This window comes from Solenopsis invicta, chromosome 9 (assembly GCF_016802725.1).
Source record: "Solenopsis invicta isolate M01_SB chromosome 9, UNIL_Sinv_3.0, whole genome shotgun sequence".
Classification (NCBI taxonomy): domain Eukaryota; kingdom Metazoa; phylum Arthropoda; class Insecta; order Hymenoptera; family Formicidae; genus Solenopsis; species Solenopsis invicta.
This window is the reverse complement of record NC_052672.1, coordinates 16,372,217-16,393,757: the sequence shown is the minus strand read 5'-3', so window position 1 is coordinate 16,393,757 and position 21,541 is coordinate 16,372,217. Positions and strand designations below refer to the sequence as shown.

At 41.4% G+C, this 21,541-nt stretch overlaps 2 protein-coding genes across 2 annotated transcripts in view; one reads left to right on the top strand and one right to left on the bottom strand.

Moving 5' to 3' along the window:
• The window catches only part of LOC105201908 (protein Shroom2), a 166,249-nt gene that overhangs the window by 1,905 nt on the left and 142,803 nt on the right, over positions 1–21,541 (top strand). The gene's annotated exons all lie outside the window — the stretch shown is intronic.
• Positions 1–21,541, bottom strand: part of LOC105201861 (midnolin homolog) — a 299,275-nt gene that overhangs the window by 262,304 nt on the left and 15,430 nt on the right. The gene's annotated exons all lie outside the window — the stretch shown is intronic.

Sequence of the window (21,541 nt, the reverse complement as noted above, 5' to 3'; positions counted from 1 at the left end):
AAAAAAAATCGTTAATTACACATAATAAATTAGTTTTTAAACAGCATAAGAATTATATATTTATATCATTCTCAGGCTATTCAAAAAATAAATTTATATGTGATGGAGACTATATATTTAACGTATTACAAGACTAATATATGTTTCATGTCATTACCAATAGTAATAACAGATTTCGAGTAACCTAAATGGTTAAACAGTTAAAAAAGCTCTATCAAGCTTCTTTTTACTATCCTATTCGCTCCGGTACGTGCTGAACAGAAAGCATTTCATATCGCCGTTTTTCTACTTGCATTGTTCCAAGCGGCAATAACTGTCACGATATTGCTGGTTTCGTGACGCGAATGAACGTGTTCTCCGTATTTCGTTTCGCGTTTACTCTTCATGGCCGAGCTCTCCAAGCCGTACGTGAGAGCGTCTGTGCGCGAGCTGTACGCTGGCTGGGACCGGCTTCGCGTTTCGGTCCTTTTGGGACCAACGCTGGCTGCCGGCTAAAAGGACCGCGCGGAGAACCGACTCCATCCGTCGTCCGCGCGTCCGCCGTAACAGGAATGCTGAATGACTTGCGAGTCGTCACGCTGCCAGCAAGTTCGCTGGCGCGCGAAGGTCCGCGTATATAATCTCCGCGACTTTATCCGACTTTACACGTCGCATACGAATGCGCTAATACCGCCGATATTTCACTCGTCTACGCCGGGTATCGTTATAATTAATCGACACGCAGGAAACCTCTACCCGAGAGCGTCCCCTGAACGTAATTGGCGGCGTAGCACTCGCGACAGCATGATTGACGATCGATGGTATCGCCAAGCATAATAAAAGATAACGCGCCACAAACGTCTTACGTTGGTGGAAATGATAACGCTGCCAAAGCATGTCAATTCGTACATAGAGGATATACGTAAATAATCGACGACTTATTCGCGCTTCACTAACGATGTAAGCAATTAGATTATTTACAAATCAAAGTTATATTTCCGCGTGCGATAAGACTAATCAGCCGATTATTATCCGGCGAGTCGCGCCGAACGACGGGACCGCGCGACATGAAAACTGGTGGATGCCTTCGGTCGAAAGATGTTTCACTCGCCAAGATAATCCCGGGGACCTATTACACCCGCCGTCATCGCGTAATCTGCTAGTGGAAGGTCGGCGGATTCTCCGGATTATACCGACGGAATACCGTTTGATCGGCAAGTGGAGAATGAGCCGAGATGAACCAGGAAGCGGAGGCAATCTGCAGAATTCGCGGTCCTTGCGGTGCGTGAGAAGACTCCGCGCGATTAGTAATAGCCACTCCGACTGAATCTGAGACAACGGTGGTCTCTACAGGCGGACAGGTTTATTCCATTCTGCCAACAATGCGACGGTGACTTCGCTCACACTCCGGCCAAATAATTATCATTTACAATTTGAGAAACAATTTCGCGGTATTAATATCGAAGCGAGTAATAGCTACAGGCACGCTATAATGCTTCCAATTAAAAGTATGAGTTTGCAAAAATTGCGAATAATATCATCTTTTCATTTCAACTCAACGAGCTTGAACGTATTTTATACAAGTGCCTCTCAGTAATGTTGCCAATTGCAAATTTAAACTTTTACTTATTAAGAAAAACTCGATTAGAAGTGAAAAGCCCTTGCCAGTGATACATTTCCATCGAAAGCAAATTTGTGTTCAAACCGAAAAAATTCTCTACTCTTCTATTTAATAAAATTAGATTAAAACGTATTTAAATAACAAAGATTAGATTGAAATGTATTTAAATAAAATTGCAACAGGCGATTATACTTTGTCTCTGTTTTTACGCGTTTTTATTTCAAATTTAAAATATATAAAAAAAGTTTTAATAGAAAGCTGAACATCACTAGCAAGATGTTTCAACACTTTCAAAAAAGTTTTTTTCTAAAAAATTATAATATTCGTAGTGAATTTATAGCATAAAATAAGGTTCCATATCTTGTGTGCGGACAATTAACTTCGTGACTGTACGTGAGAAAGCAAAATAATCAATTGGACGCATATTAACACATGTACAAGACGAGATTAGAATAAAGGTAAAAGATATGCTAGACAAGAAAGAAGAGTAATAAAAAAGAGATAATGGGATGAATGAGCGAGATAAGAAAATTAATGGAAGAATGTAAGAAAGAGAAAGAGAAAGAGAAGGTATGAGTGCGAATAAGTAAAAATTTAGTTTTCTTGTACACCAAGTCCTTGACTTTAGACCGAACCATTAAAATTTGTATTACTGTGTACACCGTTGTGCTTTTAGTTAAAATAATTTCTTTTTCCGACACTTGCTATCAGAAGGAGCTCGTAATATATTATAATCGTTTACGGGGAAATTTACGTCAATTTAACGAGCTATTCAGTGGCAAATATAAAGTAAAACTCGATATCGCGAGCAATTTAATGGAACCGGATGGGATTCTAAGGCGAGCATGAATTTACGTTACGAGACGTATCAAGTTATCCGTTCAACGTCGTCGTAGGGTCACGCGGCAGATGAAATTCTCGGATGAAATTCTCGTACTCCGGACGTAATAAAGTGCACCTCGGTAACTTACGGGCGACATAAATTCTAGATTAGCTACAGGGGGTAACGGGTCGCGATATAGTATTGAGAGAAGCCTCCACCATTCTATTCCCCTCACATCCGTTTCACCTGTAGGGTAACTCGTCGCGCGGCCTGGCGCGGCGTAGCACGGCGCGGCGGCGAGAGGTGGATGACTCCGGTCGTGGAAAGAGGAGCAACAACTCCGCGTTTTAAGGCAGAGGCTGGTCCGCGGAAAGAATTATCGCAATATATTCTGTCTTTTAAAACCGGGAACGGTGAATCGGAGCCGAAACGTCCGGCTCGTTCGAGAGGCCCCCGTCGCGCATAATAAGGCGCGGAGGCCCATGAAGAGAGCCCGCTTTGGCCTCGGAGGTCCTGGCACGCACACGCGCACACGCGCACACGCGTACATACATACACGGGCGGGAGCATGTCGAGAATCCCCATGGACCAAACACTTCCGTGTTGTACGACTAATGAATCACCTTCGCTGGCTTCGAGCCCTTCCACCCTCCCCCGGTACTCCGCCTTCTCATCCCCGCACGTACGAGCCTTTCGATGCAGGTTTCCTCTCTCGCAATCAGGCTCCTCTCGCGCTCGAACGTTTATCGGCCGTATTGGAATTCGCGATAAGGTCTGACCTTATCGACACCTCTCGACCGGCTTTCGACAACGCCAGGGCCCCGATCGGCCGCGGCGAACTCACCTCTGCGCGCGATTATTAAGATTATTTGTTCTTTCGATAAACCCTGCTGTCGTTATTGCGAGACTCCATGCCTGCGCGAGATGCAGATCCTGCGTGCAGATACACACGTAGGATAGCGTCGGGCAAAAGTGAGAAAATTTTATATGTGCGCTCCGCGAGCATGCGAATTCCGCTAGCTCCGGCGCGCGACGCGCGGCGTTCGCCCGATTTAAACGGCCAACAAATATTCGCGCTCTTCTCTCGGGCGACGCGCGCGTGCTGTGCGTATCGCTGGGTTTCACTGCCGATGCCAACTTTTTCCTCTCTCATCCGTGATATTTATTGCATAGTGTGTCATGCACTCGTTATCCTCTACGTTATCCGCCACGTAGGACGAATATATTTGCGCCATAAAAGAGGCTCATGTTATCGTACTTTTATCAACGCCAACGTTCGCACGACCGTTTTGCAATCGCACGTGTAATACGCTCGCGACTAATTAATGCTCGCAGCGTTATTAATTACGGATGAGGAGAGATGCGTAAACCGTTACGTTGTGCTCGAAACAATAATCTTGATAATTTAACGCATGAGTTTATAATATAACGTTTTAATTAGAGAATGACATATTTATTTGCACATTTATTAATCGCAGGTCAAGTCTGCATTTTCTTCTATGTGCATCGCTATCGCGATGACGCTTTTTACATCTGCGATCAAGTTTTGCAAGATATTAAATGTGACATCTATGTCGCATTGTTCGAAAACAATGTATGTGAGCAATAAACATTTTTCACATATAACACTGAAGTATTATTAAGCTTAACGGTTACGTTAAAACGATTATATATTTGCCTAAAATACACATAGAGCTTGGACAAGATAATAGTACTGCGTCGAGAAAATAGAATTTGCATAATGTGACAATTGAATAGCCGATACCAAACGGAATAATAACGGACGAGACCAAATCGGCCAGGCGCATAATGCGTAACGACAATACAGGTTGTTCGGGGCAAGTTCGATTCTTGTATCTAAATCTCAAATTCTCCGGTACACGGTTCACCGGAGTCGACCTTACTGCCACGATCTCGAACCATTACTCATAAACATTACGTTCAGGTTCAGGTACCGATATTATCCGATGAAGGTTGATAAGACGTTTAGACGGTTTCTCGTGAGCTATTCGTACTACCCTGTATACGTATCCGTATGTATACACCAACACACATTGTGTCAATGATGCAGGCAGTCGATAAGCAAGGATGTGCTTATGAAACTTGGCACCTCGTTATCCATCTTCGAGATCTCGAAAGGCACGAAAAATTCATAAACGGTGTGATATTGTCTATCGCGAGCTCTCTTATGTAATCAAGTTATAAATCCTCGCGAAAAGTCTATACGAGTCTACACGACTAGCCATTTCATGATCTGACTATACATCAAGTGATAGACAACAACTTCAGTGTGAGAAAAAAATCAATTTACGCTAGGATTATACAATATTACATTATACAATTACATTGTGTATAAAGCCAACAAGTGTATTTACAGAATTATCATTGAATATTATGAAAAATGTTCTGTCGGTACTGCTTCAATAACTTAAAATATATTTAAACTAAAATTTTAGACTATTGTTCCGTTTACAGATTTATGATTGTATCCACAGAGATTATTGATATACTATAGCGCAATTTTGTCGCCTTTCTTCGTCTCAAGTTTTTATAGTTTCTTTGGTAATTAATTTGCAGTTATACCTTTGCGCAATATTACATACCGCGGAAATATACGCATCAATCATCTTCTTCCTTTTACTCGTCGATAAATTTGATGTTACTTTGATAACCTTCGGCTTCCAATTTACAACAGTACGGAATAGCGCATTTCTTTTATATTGAAAACGTATCAAACTGTAATTTGCTATCTTGAATCGTAGATTCTTCAAGAAGCTTGCACAGTAATATGAAATCTATTAAAATAAAAAACTGAAGATCTTAGTGTTTATCTGATATTAAAAAAAAAGTTTTGTATCATTTACGTTGCTTAATAAATATAGAGATAGAATTTTTTGACATAATTAACATTCTACAGTCATTTTTGATAACTGTGTAACTTTAAAATTGTCATATTTTACTGTTTCAGTATACATGTATAATTAATATTTTTTACTTATACATAACTCGTCAATATTTGCACTTTGCTTCGCGTGATTTTGAAATAAACTACTCCATCGTTGTCTAGTCCTCTTCACAGAAGAAGAGAAAGAGGATTCTTAAAAAGCGCCGTCCATGATTCGTCGACAATTGTTGGTGGTTAGGTGTACTCAGCGAGAGCCTGAGTAACATGACGTAACATCTCTTTTGTGTTCTCACGAAACTTTAATCGAGAGATATTTCTCTCCTGCTAAAAATTCTCTCTCTAGCAATGAAATATCCTATATCAGTGCGTGAGGCACGTACAATGGAGCTGCTGATGATACCAAGGAATAGGGTAAGACTCAGTACCGACAGCATTTCGTCGCTATGTCTTTCCAGTCAGCGAGAATGCCGAGGAAACGCTTCGTAAGCTCGTGCAACACGAATAGACATCGTGCAACAATATTCGTGACTTGCATGCTATATTGTACAATTAGAATTATCATCTCCGTCCACCATTGGCCGTTTGTAAACGGCTTTTACGGCCCGAGGCCCGAGGCTCGCTCCGAGCGCGTTTCGTAACAATGTATAGTAATGACCGATAACGTAATTAACTTTCTGCCAGTTCCAGAAATTAATTAGTTCGCGTATGCTAAAGTGCCCCGCTGGTAAATGTAGCGAGTGCACCGACGACGCGCGTTTAAATAATGCGCACAGGTATTTTTACGTGCGTGCTCTGTCGTGATGTACCGTTATCAGTACCGATCGGAGATCGCGAGAGACGTCAAGGAAGAGAACACCGTGATAAATAGCAGCGCGAAAGGATCCCCACCCCAGTCCCCTGTTCTCGGTTACGGTTTCGGTGGTCTTTAAAGGAAAGTGACGAGACCGAATGGCGGGTAAACGAGCTCTCGGTACTGAAATCTCGATTAAAACCGGCGCTGCCGACGTGGCCGCATTCGGAACCTTTGAATGTCACTCGAGCGTTACGAGACATCGATTTAATGCGGCTGGTCGTTTCGGTTCTTCGGATCTACTCACGTATTTATTACGCAAAATAGCGTTTAACGATCGCCGAGAGTCGGGTTGGAAATAAGCGAGCGTGAAGTTCAACGATTTGATCGCACCGCTGCGCCGCGCCGCGCCGGCGATTATCGCAACGCGTGACAATCGAATTTTCAATGACGCGTGCAGGACACACCGGCGGATCGAATATTCTAATATCGGCTCGTCTCCTATTACGCCATACTTAGGGCGCAAGGTACAATTTCACAGGCGATTCGCCACGGAGGAGGTATCTCGCAAACCGATAATGGCTCTCGAGGAGGTTTCAGGTTCAGTGGAGTATCCCTTCATGACGGGCAATGTCGGATAAAGATCTAAGTACCTGCATAGCTGTATATACGGCGCGCTGAGGAAGATCCTTAAATACTACCAAGGTAACGAAGGTAAAGGTTTCTCGTGACGTCCGCTTCGGTTGGAGCCGTCAGGGGTCAGTGAGCGCTCCGGTCGGCAAACTCCGGGTCTGAATTCTCGATCGTTTTCTTCTTCTTCCTTCTGTTCCTTTTTTCGTCTTCGCCGTGCTTCTTTTATTCCCAGGGGAGAGGAAGGGGCTCGGTACTCCCTCCCCCCCTCCCTCCTTCCTCCCGGACAAATATCCCACTCTGATAAGCTCCGCGATGCGATTTATAGCCTAGCCTCAAGACAGAAACTCTCTCTCTCTCTCTCTCTCTCTCTCTCTCTTCTCTTCTCTTTTCTTCTCTTCGTTTCTTCTTTCTCTTGCAAAGTAGAAACTATTAAGCACGGTCAACCGCGGCGCCACGGCTGGAGGTTAAGCGGAGGAGAGGATGAGGTGCGATTCGTCTTGATCTCGTACTCTCGGAAAGCACAAGTGGGAGTTATAAATTGCACGAACGAGCGTGCAAGTCGCTGACGTAACACCAATCCTCGGACTGATGTGGCGAATCCCGCGGTATATCGCACGGTTACAGTCTTGGGGCCCCCTCGACAGGACAGTTCCTAACGTCCTCGATTTTATTGCGTGGGATTGATTGGTCAGCCTTGCGAGGATTACATAAAGAGGTTTTTATTCTCTTCGCCGCTTGAAAACGTTCAAATTAGTCGGAGATGAAATAAGTCAGATTTAATCCTCGTCTACCGCGTGGGAGGCAAATGAGCCGGATCTTAAGTATGCTTCACATTTCCCTTCACTGAATAATCTTCTCTCGCGCAAGTTTTTTTTTCTTAATTCTTCCACGTGTTTCTTCTCCCTCAATTTATTTACTAGATTCTTCGTCCGACTTTCGACTCTCTCAGGCACACATCGTCTCTAATACTGCCCATTTTTTCTACGAGCTCAATTAAGCCTAGAGTGCTACTGTAGGTGAATTTTCACCCATGGGTTAATTCAAGTATTTGCCATTAAATTGCTAGGAGCTTGTAATTCCATCTCCTTTTCCTTAGTACGTCCGCAGACGTGAGTTTGTTTTTATACATTAAAAAACGAATATGAAAAGAGAAATTCTTACAAAAAAGCTATTTCAACAATTTTGAATAAACCTTGCGATAAGTTTTCTGATAATAAAAATAAGGATCTGTTAAAATATAAAATTGAGTAAAATAAATCGATACACATATAATAATTATAGAGCGTGCAAATAATAATTACATAAACTTATTTAATCTTTTTTTTTCCATATATCATATCCCATCGCCGATTAGATTTTTGGAAAAAAATTCTTTTATTCCTAGATCACTTGCGATTTAATAATTTTGATTAAGCCCTGTCTACATGAAGAAGATCCACGTAAACATAATGTAAACAATATATAAATAATCCATATAAATGTGCATAATCTTAAAATGTACGACACAATCCCGCTATTAATCAGAAAAATAAGATGAATAACACTCAACTTTCTAAGATTAAAATTAAGTTAAAAATATCTAAAAGAAAAAACTTAAAGTCTAAAAAGCAGGAATTTTCTAGCTACAAATGTTTTTTAATACAATTTTAGACTAAATCGTATTTGTACGCTTAATGATACCAGTAGAAATGCAAATTTTTATATTCGATTGAAGTGTCTGATTAGATACTTTCGAAAATGAAGTGAGAAGGAAGCCGACGACTATTATAGATCGTACAGTATAATTAATCGCAGTGGGTGTATTTTTTCAACCAGTACACACAGGTGTGTTACTGTCTACACTTACGTAAGGACCGTCGGTAATTCGTCTAACGCGAATAAGACGAGACGCGTTCGAACTCAAGTGTTACGCGTAGAACAAATTGCTGGCACGTTCAGAAACTTTCTAACACCCACCTACCTAAACATCTTCGAGGTATCATCCGCATCCGCGCCGCGTGTCCAATTCACGCAGACCTCGTGGCATAAGTTTAATGTCGTAGTACATAAAGTCGCGTACGTTTCTCCTTTTCGTCCTTTCTTCCAGCGGGATACCGGACATTGCACGCTACCGTATATGCCAGCTCTGTATGGCAGCGTTCAGAATGCGAAAGTGAAATTGTATATGGGATTAGCTAACAAAAGAGCTGCAACCGCGAGAGATTTGCGATCTGAGACACGTTGCTTTAGGTCTCCCCCTAATCACGGGGAGGGGTAGAAGGCGGGGGAGCGGCTTATCGCGTGTCACTGTAATCGCCCACGCAGTTTTACAACGCGATAGGTCTTGACGAATCGTTTCTACTCCGTTCTCCGACTCCCCTTTCAGCCTAAGCCTAATAACTCAGCACCGATAATCGTTGCATTAGGCTTGTCCGTGCGACCCGACCTCGTGAACTTCGCTCCACCCATACCACCCGGTACAACTCGTGCAAGCCGACTCGTGTAAAAGGATCCCACCTTCGCATCTCCTCCTCTTACTTCTCCAGCTCTTCCACGCTCTTGCCGCCATCGCGCCTCCTTTCCCTTCGTCTCCGTCGGCTTCCACCGGCGCGGGAAATAGAGCAGCACTCGATTATATTCTATCGATGCTGAACTTAGGTGAACTCGCCTCAACTGATACGGCATCGTATCATAAGATACCTGGTTCGTTTAACACCAGAGATGTGCATGCCAGCAAAAACTAATCAAACCGCCAATGAACATTGTACATCTGATATAAATGTACTTTAACCGAGTTATATATCGAGAGAAGGCAGTGACTCTTAAATCATGTTACATCACAGCCAATTATGACGTGATTCACGGTACGAAATGGACTTGCGGGACGTATGCGCCTTACGGCGATGATCCTCCAAGTGCTCAATCCACGCAACACATGTTGTCGAAGTAGATTACGCTGGCTTAATTAAGCCATTATTCTGTTATTGAGGACTTACTGTTGCAAATATATAATATAACAACGCATTATGAGAAGCAAATAAAATTTCTTCTGAGAAAGAGATGAGAGTCAGTTATGTCTGTATAGCTTTGATAAAAGGATTCGGTATTAGAAGGTAGTTGTTTGAAGATAGATAGCACACCTCATTATGTTTCTGGTTCGATCCTTGCTCGAGATTGCGGTAGCGATTCGATCCGTTTAACCCGAGATTTAATCATTTAATTTTTTCGCGTAAACGATTTCCTGTTTTATAATTTATTTGAGATCATTATTTACGTGAATTAATGCATTTAAATTAATACTTTTAAAAAAACTAAAAAAAAATGACAAAAATAAGTGCGGATGCTAGATCAACAACAAAAACTGAGTTTTATTCTCTCGCTGCTGAGGTGTAAAAACACCTCAGGTAACTATTCTCAGATTAAATAGATAACTGCCTCATAATCAAATATAGCTCTCATCATTCCATTTTTTTCCATGATTTCTTTTTTACGTCTCAACGCGCATGCACATAACGCTCATTTTCTACAACAACATAATTTCAAAAAACAAAATTTGAAATTATTGTTATTAAAACATTGTAATAACATTTTTTAATGCGATTTTGATGTGACGATTTCATCTACTGATTGATAGAGGAATGAAAGTATCGTTAGTTCTTCATTCAGTGTATCGAATTCTTATAAGAATTTTTTTGTAGCAATTTACAAATAACGATTTTTTAGTTATGTCGTTGTTATGGCGAAAGAGCGATAAATGCTATTTATCTCGATGAAGTATATAGATCATTATTCCATGCAGTGTGTTTATTTGAGCACGTAGTTTCACTTCCTGATCACGGTTTTGTCTTCTTCAGTATCGTTGCTGCAGAAAATCGGTCGCTTCCTGTCACCTTTAAGCAGATGCGCGTTCACGATGCTCACCTCGAATCGCTGAAACCTCACAGTCGCGATAAGAACGCGATCGCGTCCGTCGCTTCACTTTCACGCGTATTTTTTTATCAGCACCTCGTGTAAGATGCACATCACGAGAAGGTGGTTTCAAGAAGAATCAACCAAGATTCGCATGGAAGACTGACTTTTCAGGCGCAAAATCCAGCGCGTTTGCATTGTATATACCGCAATTTCACCTTTGCGATCGTGTCGCGCCTTCGAACGTTTTTGCCGACACCGAATCCGACGCTTCCTGAATCGTGTTTGCCGCATCTATGCGAAATCACGACCGAGTCCGAGTTATTCCGGCAAGACGGCGCCGGGCGTGAGTCTCCGTTTCTTTACGTCCCACTTGTCATATACTTAATCAACCTGCCACTGCCAGGTCGAAATCCGCCGACGAAGCCGTGAAGCCGCGACGTAGGTAGCTCACATCTTGGGCACTAAGCGCTAGTGACCTGGAAGCGAGCTTGAATAATGAATATTTTATAAGGAACGGGAACTAGTCCTTTTCTCGGACGGGAGCAGTTTGGCTTGGCACGAAGTCCCTTTATTTGCGATTTCAATTTACCGACTTCACTCTCAGGTAGATTAAAAATAACAGTTTCTCTCTTTTCACTTGAATAATTCACGTCGGAACCTATGTTACTCTCGTAGATTCTCTAAATATACATTACAGCAGGAGAGGAGAAAAGTACGAATATGAAACCTAATGAAAATTCTCTACTAAAATACGCGAATGTAATTTTCTCTTTTCAAAATTAAAATAAAATTTTTAATAATCTACAAATATAAGGTATCCCATAATCATGTTATTTTAATCACGTACAATATTTTAATCGTATTCGAGAAATTATAATTAAAGTCAAAAATTCTAATGTTTGAAATTATAATAATTTTAGATATAAACAGTGAAAATCGCGTAGAAATAGTATCTCTAGATTATACTCGTAGACTGGTACTTTGCGTTTGCGCATACTGATTTGCCACTTGTTATTGGTTTTTATAATTTAGAAATCAATTTTTATTTTAAAGATAAAATCAGCTGATTTTATCTTTCAATTTCTTATTGTATTATATATAATATGACAAATTAATGATTAACAATACATTTTAATGCTATTTGCAATCGTGTCAAGTGGTTAATAAGCTAAAATAGCAATTTCTATTTGCATCTAGAAAGAAAGCATGTTTTCAGAAACGCAAACGTACGTTATTAAACATTACCCTAGCGCATATCGCAAAAGGGCACGATAAGCATCGTATCCGAGTCACGAAGACGTTCCGTTCTCCGTGAGGAGGAGGGTCTCTACTCCCCCGTAGCAGCTGTACGAAGGGCTTATCTTTCCGCGAGGCTCAATCGGAAGGGCTGCGTTATATCCAGTAAGCGAGGCTTAAACGTCAAATTGTATGCCCGGTGGAGCGATCATCGTGGAGATATCTCCACCTCGTCGTAGACCGCCTGAAGTCTCAATTCCTCGTCGTAAGGTTCCGTCGACGTGCTTGTAGACGCGTTCCTAGGTCCCCCTCACGATGTATATACCGCCGTATGTGCCCCACGAGTATGATTGGTACGTATTTCACGGTTTACGGCGGGATCATTTCAATCGAACATTATCGAGCTGAAGAAACCATAACGAGCCCACGTAGAGTTACCCACGGTTACCCCGGAGCAACGTGGCCAGCAATCAGCAATGGCCAAGTTGCGCCCGCGCGCGGGGTTTCGTGCGCAATTGTGTGCATATATATATATATATATATATATATATATATATATATATATATATATATATATATATATATATATATACATATATAAACATACATATATAAAGATATGTATATGAATATATTCATATACGCGTATCTTGTAAAAACATTCATAAGCACGTCTGAATGTGTTCCCGCACTTATATACTTATGCAGCGCCAGTAAACTGCAGCGCCATAAGACACATACGTTTATATACGCAGTCCGATGCAGTGTTGTGTTGCCAGGTCTCCTTAAGAGTAGTATCTCGGTATATACGCACATAGTCGTCCAGACTCTGCTGTAAATGCCTACTTGCCTCACCTGTGTATGCGCATGTATATTGTTAAAGAATATCCCTTCGAACAAGAGCCACCAATGTTATTTTTAGAAAAGAGATACACCCCATATTCTCTCTCTCTTTCCCTCTCTTTCACGTAGATAAATTTTCCTGTCGCTGCTCCCAAATCATAGAATGATCTCGTTCATTTTATCATTACTAATATATATATATATATAAGCGAGCATTGTATTTGCGCGATTACGCTTTCACTATAGGCCGCATGTCGTTATCATTATCGTCGGATCTGGCGGCGACTCCGATGGCGGTGCTTTTATGAAACGATGGCGGTGCTTTAAGGCAACTAGGAGGTATTATGCGAAGTACAGATAATCGTACTGTAAGAACTGACATTTTCCAAGAGAAATTTTTAAAATTTCCGTGTTTTAATAAGCTTCTTTCAGACATTCAAGAGTCGTGAAGTTTAATTATTGTTATTGAAGTAAAATGTTAAAATTTATGTCGCAATGACGCATGCTTTAATACTTCCGTCAAACGTTTATTAACAATTACTGACTTGTACAATTACCATTTTGATAAAAGAAAAATAGGAAAAAAAATTCTACTTTCCCCTATTCAGTAAATAATACAGTTCATGTGTCCCGCGTAAAATTACCGAGACAATCCGACTTTGCGGAATCTGATTGCAAAATTACGCGAATCGTAAACGTAAGAACTTACGGATACTGTTACGACAATTTATTTAATACGCGATTTTTGCCTGTCGACGTAATTTCACAACGCCTCGAGCGAAACTTTGTTCGCTTCTCCCGCGGATGAACCCTTTCCTATGCGCGAGATTGTCGCAACCTCTGGCACATAAGGGGGCCATAATCTTGGGGAGGCTCGCAAGCCGGTTTTCGAAACGTCACGTACCTATAATCTCGCCGGCTTTGTACGCCCGTCGTATCGTTCAAAAGTGCACGGCGCTCGCGCGCGAAAGATCGGAAGCGTTAAGTTCGTGCTTTATACTAGTGCGACCTCGACTGTGTAATTACAGGACGCGGCGATAAGAGGGGCCCTCGGATTCATAGTTTGACAGTAAATGTATGCACGCCCACCTTGCCCCATCTCTCGCGTGCCCCTCCTACAACTGGACGACGTAAAAACTCGCGGCCGCAATGCCGCATAAAGTTCGCGAGCGCCAAGTTGTTAAGGAGGAGGAGCAGGAGGAGCACCGCATAGGCCGAGAGCGTACTCGCGATGATCCGCGCGGCCCGTGTTAAATTGTGGTTCTCTTATTTACATTTGCGCTAATTGCACGTTGCCGTCTCGCGGTGACGCTCTCTCGCCGCGACTTTTGTCCTCGCGGGCGCGTCCATAAATTATCGTGCGGTCTCATGGCGAATCCCGTGAGTGACCTCCATCACGTTGAAGGGTCGAGAGCGTGCGAGAAATCTGAACTTGTAAACGTTAAGTGGACATTGTTCCCGTATTTTACGCAAGACGTAACAAACGTAATAAAACGTTTTCTTCATAAATACGAAACTGATGTTTTATTATTTTCATTTTTAATCCAGCATTTTTTTGCGTAGCTCCTTTCTTTTTTTAACATTTAACACAACTTTTATATTACGTAACACATTACATTATTTTTCGAACATTTAATTTTTAAATAAGGAAGGTCAGTTAAAAAGTCTTGGCCCTTTCTGGCGTTGCAGTGTGTCAACACTGACAGATATTACAGCAAATTATATATTGGAAAGGTAACGTCGAGAACTGTCTGTAACAAAAAGTTGGTGCCATTTGAGTTATTTACAGTGCTGTTTTATAGTATCGAAAATAAGTTTTAAAAAATAATATTTTTGCATAATTATATTTAATATATGAGGAAAGAAAACAAAAATGGTAAATGCTGTAGAAAGCATTTGTGATGTATTTTAGAAATTTCCAATGCTTTTACAGCATTTATCAATTTTGTTTTTTTTTCAAAATTAATGTATTATAAACGTATGCAAATATTTTTTTTAGACTCATTTTTATCGCTACAAAATAGCGCTATAAATAACTTCAATAACACCAACTTTTTTTTATAGATAATCCTAGATGTCATTTTTCCAATATAAAATTCGTCGTAGTATCTCTTGCTGTTGATATATTGCAACAAGAGTAACATTATCTCTACAAAAAGAACCAAAATTTTTGCACTTACTTAATATTCAAAATTAATGAAAAAATAAATTTTTTATTAACATCTTCAAAACTTGAGTAACTAAATACTATTAGCTGTTTCATAATAAGATACAATTTGAAAAATATTAATATACCTATAAATATCAAATGTCATTTGTTTTTTTATTTCGAATATTTATGGCTCATAAAAGATACGTAATTTCAAAGATATCTCATCTATTCTCATCTGTCAGATGGATTTATCCTATCTCTCTTTCTTTTTCGACTATCTTACTGATTTATAATAAACTATACAATTTTTCAAGATCATGAAAAAAGTTAGATCCAAAAAATTCTATTCTGGTAATATCATACACTCGTAATCAGTCCTTATATTGTAATAGATTCCTTTAGATTTCCGAAAGAATCCAAAATGGTTAAACATACGTTTTTCTTGAGAAATTCTATTCTTCCCGTTAGATCTCAACGTCCAATTTTTTGTTACGTGCAAGCTGATATATATGATCACACCAAAGTATTGAAATTCCTTTCATCCTTTCGCCGTTTCAACGAAAGGATCTAGGATATCTCGGCTTCAAGCGCCGTGGTTAGATGACCATTCCACGCTAATGTGCAAAACGAAGGTCTTAGGTTGCAATTTAGTAAGCGCGAGCACGTGGTGAGTCCGACGCGGCCGTGCTATATAGGTACACATATTACGCAGTGAATATGTGTAATGAGGTAAGAGAAAGGAGAGTGAAGAGGAAGGGTGATTGTAGAGGGCGAAGGAACGGTAGAAGAAGTAGAAAAAGAAGGAAGGCAGACAATACTTGCCAAGGACAGGCGGTATTCAAATGCGATCGTCGCTGCTGCCGCTGCCTGCACAGCGAAACATTTTTGCAGACTACCATGGCTGCAGGACAACCGTCATTTTTTTCCACCTTCGCAGGCGCACAAGTACCCCGTCCCTTTCTGCATTAACCCTCCTTCTTCTTGCACCGCCGCCTTCTTCGTTCTCGTTTCGTTGCCGCCGCCGCCTCCTTGAACATCGTCCTCCTCGCGAACTGACTTTCGCACGTAAAAAGGGTCGCTCTACAGTCGTATATCACCGAGGTTTATTACTCATTGTTATAAAATATAGTAGCACAGTGACACGCGGCAAATTCTCGTGACGGACTCCTCGCTCGATCCTTAAATGAGATTCGCGGGCTGCACTTATATTGCGAATACAAAACCGCAACGACAGGCTGGAAGATTATTTCGAATGTTACGGCGTTTTAAAGACGTACCTCATGTACTTTATCGTCAGCGTGAAAATGTCTTCTAACGATCCGCGCCCATCCATCATGGGATTCAGGAATCTTTAGTGTATGACTTTATGACTAATGATTCAAAAAAAATGGATGATTAATCACGACTAATGGGATGTCGCCGAGAAATAATTATTAGCCTCTTTAAATCGTCACTCCTCTTGATTGCGGAACGTACGCCGGACTTTGTTGTAATTATACAAGCAATAAGAGTTTATCTTGCTCGAGACTCTTCGTTTTACCAAACCGGTCTGCGAGATTCCTCGCTGGCTCGCTCGCTCCGCGAGCGATGCATGTGGCATTTCGCTCAAAGCGAACTGCCCTCGTAATGTAGACCCATGCCACCTGATTTTTCCAAAGGGAAATAAGCGGCCCTTCGTAAGTGTATTACGATCGACAAATGGGAGCAACTTATTTAACGTTCTTAGGATGCTCGCAAATCCTGCGCGAGCGTACAAAGCGAAAGGCTAGACACGGCCGATATACCGACGCCACTAGTTACTCACTGCGCAAACCTGCCTTATAATCAATTTCGAGATTTATATTAGATCCACTCGGGGCAAAATTATATCTCTACCGATCATCTCTGCCTTCTAATCCATAAATAACTTTAAGACATCGCCGTAGACACCGCTTTACTTGACACAGACACCTTGTTTTTCGCGCCAAATATATCGATATCTGCGCTCGCGAATCAGATCGATTTTCTCGTATAATCCACGTTCGAGAGTGATCGATAACGCGCATACACACACGCGCGCGCGCGCGCGCACACACGCACACACACACACACACACACACACACAGGCCCGTTCACATTCCACCGAAACGATCCGGTCGATCGAAGATATCCGGTGCCTTGTTGGGATCATTAGTGTGAGATCGTGTGACGTAACGAGCCAATCAGTGTCTCGACCGCCGGAGTAATGATCGTGTAGCGAGAGGTATTAGCATCGTGGACGAACGGTCGATACCGTTAAACAAAACCTTGCCTCGTGACCTTTGCCTGAAAGAATCGCGGGGGACTCGGTCGATGACGAGGACGATCTTGTCGAGTCGCACAACCGTCTTCCATCCGGATCGTACGTGTTTTTTGCGACCGCGCGCGCGCGCTACGTTCTACTGTCCAGAGTCTAGACTAAGGCAGACGCGGACTGGAGAACAACGGAATCGCTATGGAACCAGCCCGGTGACCTATGACTTGGCGAGCGCAAGAAACGTAGCTACGGCGGCCAACTGAACGCAATCATCGTAATCCCGCGCGTCGTTCTTCAAAGCGTTTTATCTTACGGTGAAGGATCTATGATGAAGAGGAATGGACGTTACTGGTTGAGACATAGCTCTATTATGATGACAGAGTGACTAGACTGATTTTCTGTTTTTCAAGGATGCCCTCATTCTAGAAACGTCTTCTTACCAACTTCTTTCTCTCTTCAAAGTATAATATGCTTTTTTGTATGTCTGATTTTAAATTTTATCGTGTTTTATTTTATTTAACCTAATTTTATTACAACATCAAACTACTCAAAGACAATATTACTCAAGGTATTTAAAAGAAAATTGTGTTGATTATTTATTAATAGAGTTACGTTGCACGATCCATCTTATATGCCATATAATAGTCGAGTAGGTCGAGTGTAAAAAGTTGTAGCAAGATGAGTGAAGAAGAGACACGTAAAATAAGCTTTGATTAATCGTCAGACGGCGCAATAACAGTTCGTCATAAGATACCGCCTTGTGAAGATTTAAGCTTATTAATGTACGTAATTCCATTACTATTTCCCTGCTTAGTGAATTACATACCGCAATCACGACGCGGTATTCGGTGGGCGGTAATGGGTTAATAACGCCGAGATCCTCGACAATCTCGATAGCGACTCGGCCCCACACGTGTGACGCTATACGCACACACTGGGGTATCGCAGCATACCGTTCGGCGGTATTGAATAAACGCTCCCGTATACGACGATAAACTATGACCGGACCCTCGGAGATAATCAGCGGGGTGACATCGAAACCGTTCCCGGCTCCGGTCCCGGCCCCGGCCCGCCCGGCTACAGCGACAGTTCGTGACCCGTCCCCCGCCGTAATTACGAATCCGAGGAGTACTTAATATTATCATCAGGCATTCCGGCGTGTCGTGCTTGAAATTGCCGTTTCACCGTACGGTGGCTGTCACAACAGGCACAACATTAGTAACGCCGATGCAGAGCCTCGACTCCACCTTAAGAGATAAGGGATCTTCTATTCTCCCTCGCTCTCTCTCTCTCATCTTCAGCAACAGACACTGCACGATCGGGGCCCTGCAGGTCGCGCTGGCTGTGCTGCATCGCACGCACGATTCCGTGGCGCGCTGTTATGCGCGTCGCGCGTTAAAGCCGAGTCATGAAGGTGTATGCGTCGATCACGATCGATAACCGTCCGAAACGATTGGGAGTATCCCGTACGTGGAAAAGGGGCATCCTCTTTCCCGCAACCGGGATCGTTGTCCTGCTTATACACGCATAAACGTATCTCCCTCCCGCGAGATACCTTGCCCTTCCGCGATACGGCGTCCAGCAACAGCAGCAAGCTCAAAGACGCCGACTCCGATCCTCGGACCGTAGATGAATTTAGCCGAAGCAGGCACGCCGGCGTATAATACGCGCATTATGCTTCGAGGGCACCGAGCGGCACGTATTTGAGCACCCTCGCGATGCGCGGCGCGTTTGCTTTTTCACGACGCTCCTCGCGCGCTCTCTGGCTCTCTCGCGTTCGACCACTCCGACCGTTCGGCGCGGCGTCCGCCGCGCGCGCAAAAGATCCGGCAAGAAGAACGGCCGCGCAGCGCGGCGCAGCGTTTGCTCCGGGGCTCGTTGTCTCGCAAGGACCTTTGACTCCGAGAGACAAGAACGACGATCAATATTGACGGGGATTTTCGCTATCGTTTCGCCGAAACCAGTCGGCCAACGCGTTTCGGAACTCGCTACAAGAGAAGCCGACTTCCGTCGAGAGGCTCGCGCTGGAAGAAACCTCGCGCTGGAAGAAACCGGTGACGTTTATGAGTATAAGGATGATTCAGTTGGATGCGGCATAAAAACACGTATGGGTGCTTGTAGGCATGTTAATCCTTTGTACTTCAGGGAGCAACAGCGCAACATAAGTCGACGCAAGCATTCCGTTCGTCTAAATGTTAATCCCATGTACTGCAACGTTCATCTCTACTTACAAGTACTGCAACATCATCTAGTAGTAATCAATATGTAGCTTCTCTGTCAAGGTAGAAGCAGCAGTTTGTAGATATTTTAATGAACAATCTTTGGAAATATGACATTTTTCCATTATGTACCTGAGAATTTCATTTACAACTTTATGCATCCAGCAAATCTTTTAAATTCACATAAAAATTGTAACTTAAAATATCAATATTTTACATTATTACTATATAAACGAGATATTTTTATGAAAATCTCCATTTCAATAAGTATGCGGATACGCTTTATATTATCAGATCTAAACATGTGATGGACATCATTTCTCTCTCACATGACATATTTTACAGTTATGTATTTCTAGTCACAAGAAAACACTAATAACGTATAATATATACGTCGTCTATGCGTGGGATTACTAATTAACTGCGCGATAAATTATTCATTCGCTGTCTTAAAAGAGACACGAGTATTCACAGAACAGAACGCGAATCTCATGATGTTGAAGCTAGCAGCGGATTCGCAGCAGCAGATTCGTCAAAGCAGGGATTCTCATTCAAAATAAAATACATAAGAAACTTTGACATATAAAGGCAAACTAGCAAGTAACTGCACAACATACACTTATACGCTTCTAAATAGATCAGACTATCGAGAACAATTAACAAAAATGCGCAGGTCTACTAAATTGTTTAAATTATATAACGAGTTATTGCAGAAACAAGGGAAGGAAGCCTCGGTCGGGGCTGTAAATTTTTTTAGAACATCATTGTAGGCTTCTAAATAAATCCCGACTAGCAAGAAAAATTAAAAAAAATGCGCACGCCTACGAAAAATTATTTAAACAATATAAAGTTTATTGCAAAAACAGGAAAACGAAGTCGCGGTCGGGGCTGCAAATTTTTTTAGAACATTATTGTAAGCTTCTAAATCAATCCCGACTAGCAAGAAAAATTAAAAAAAATGCGCACGCCTACGAAAAATTATTTAAACAATATAAAGTTTATTGCAAAAACAGGAAAACGAAGTCGCGGTCGGGGCTGCAAATTTTTTTAGAACATCATTATAACCTTCTAAATCAATCCCGACTAGCAAGAAAAATTAAAAAAATGCGCACGCCTACGAAAAATTATTTAAACAATATAAAGTTTATTGCAAAAACAGGAAAACGAAGTCGCGGTCGGGGCTGCAAATTTTTTTAGAACATCATTATAACCTTCTAAATCAATCCCGACTAGCAAGAAAAATTAAAAAAATGCGCACGCCTACGAAAAATTATTTAAACAATATAAAGTTTATTGCAAAAACAGGGAAACGAAGTCGCGGTCGGGGCTGCAAATTTTTTTAGAACATTATTGTAGGCTTCTAAATCAATCCCGACTAGTAAGAAAAATTTAAAAAAATGCGCACGGCAATGAAAAATTATTTAAACAATATAAAATTTATTGCAAAAACTAAAAAATAAAAAAATTCTAATACCAAAAACGCAAATAAATTTTAATATAAAAAAGTAAAAAAAATTTTAACATTCACAAACAGTAAGAACATAACAAAAAAAGAGACCATATTCTCGCCACCTCCTCGTTGGTTGGTCTTGGGTAGCGCAAAGAGAGAGAACAATATGTATGTTTAGCAGTCAAATTATATTTCTGATCTATAATTTACATCAAAGTAGAAAATTGGGAAATCATACTATTTCTTTTCTATAATGACAATATTATTCCTATACGGCGCAAGCAGCCAACCTTAATATGATTGCTAATAAATTTCCAGCGCCGACCAAGCCCTTGTTTCTGCAATAACTCGTTATATAATTAAAACAATTTAGTAGCCGTGCGCATTTTTTTTAATTTTTCTTGCTAGTCGGGATTTATTTAGAAGCCTACAATGATGTTCTAAAAAAATTTGCAGCCCCGACCGCGACTTCGTTTTCCTGTTTTTGCAATAAACTTTACATTGTTTAAATAATTTTTTGTAGGCGTGCGCATTTTTTTTAATTTTTCTTGCTAGTCGGGATTGATTTAGAAGCCTACAATGATGTTCTAAAAAAATTTGCAGCCCCGACCGCGACTTCGTTTTCCTGTTTTTGCAATAAACTTTATATTGTTTAAATAATTTTTCATAGGCGTGCGCATTTTTTTTAATTTTTCTTGCTAGTCGGGATTGATTTAGAAGCTTA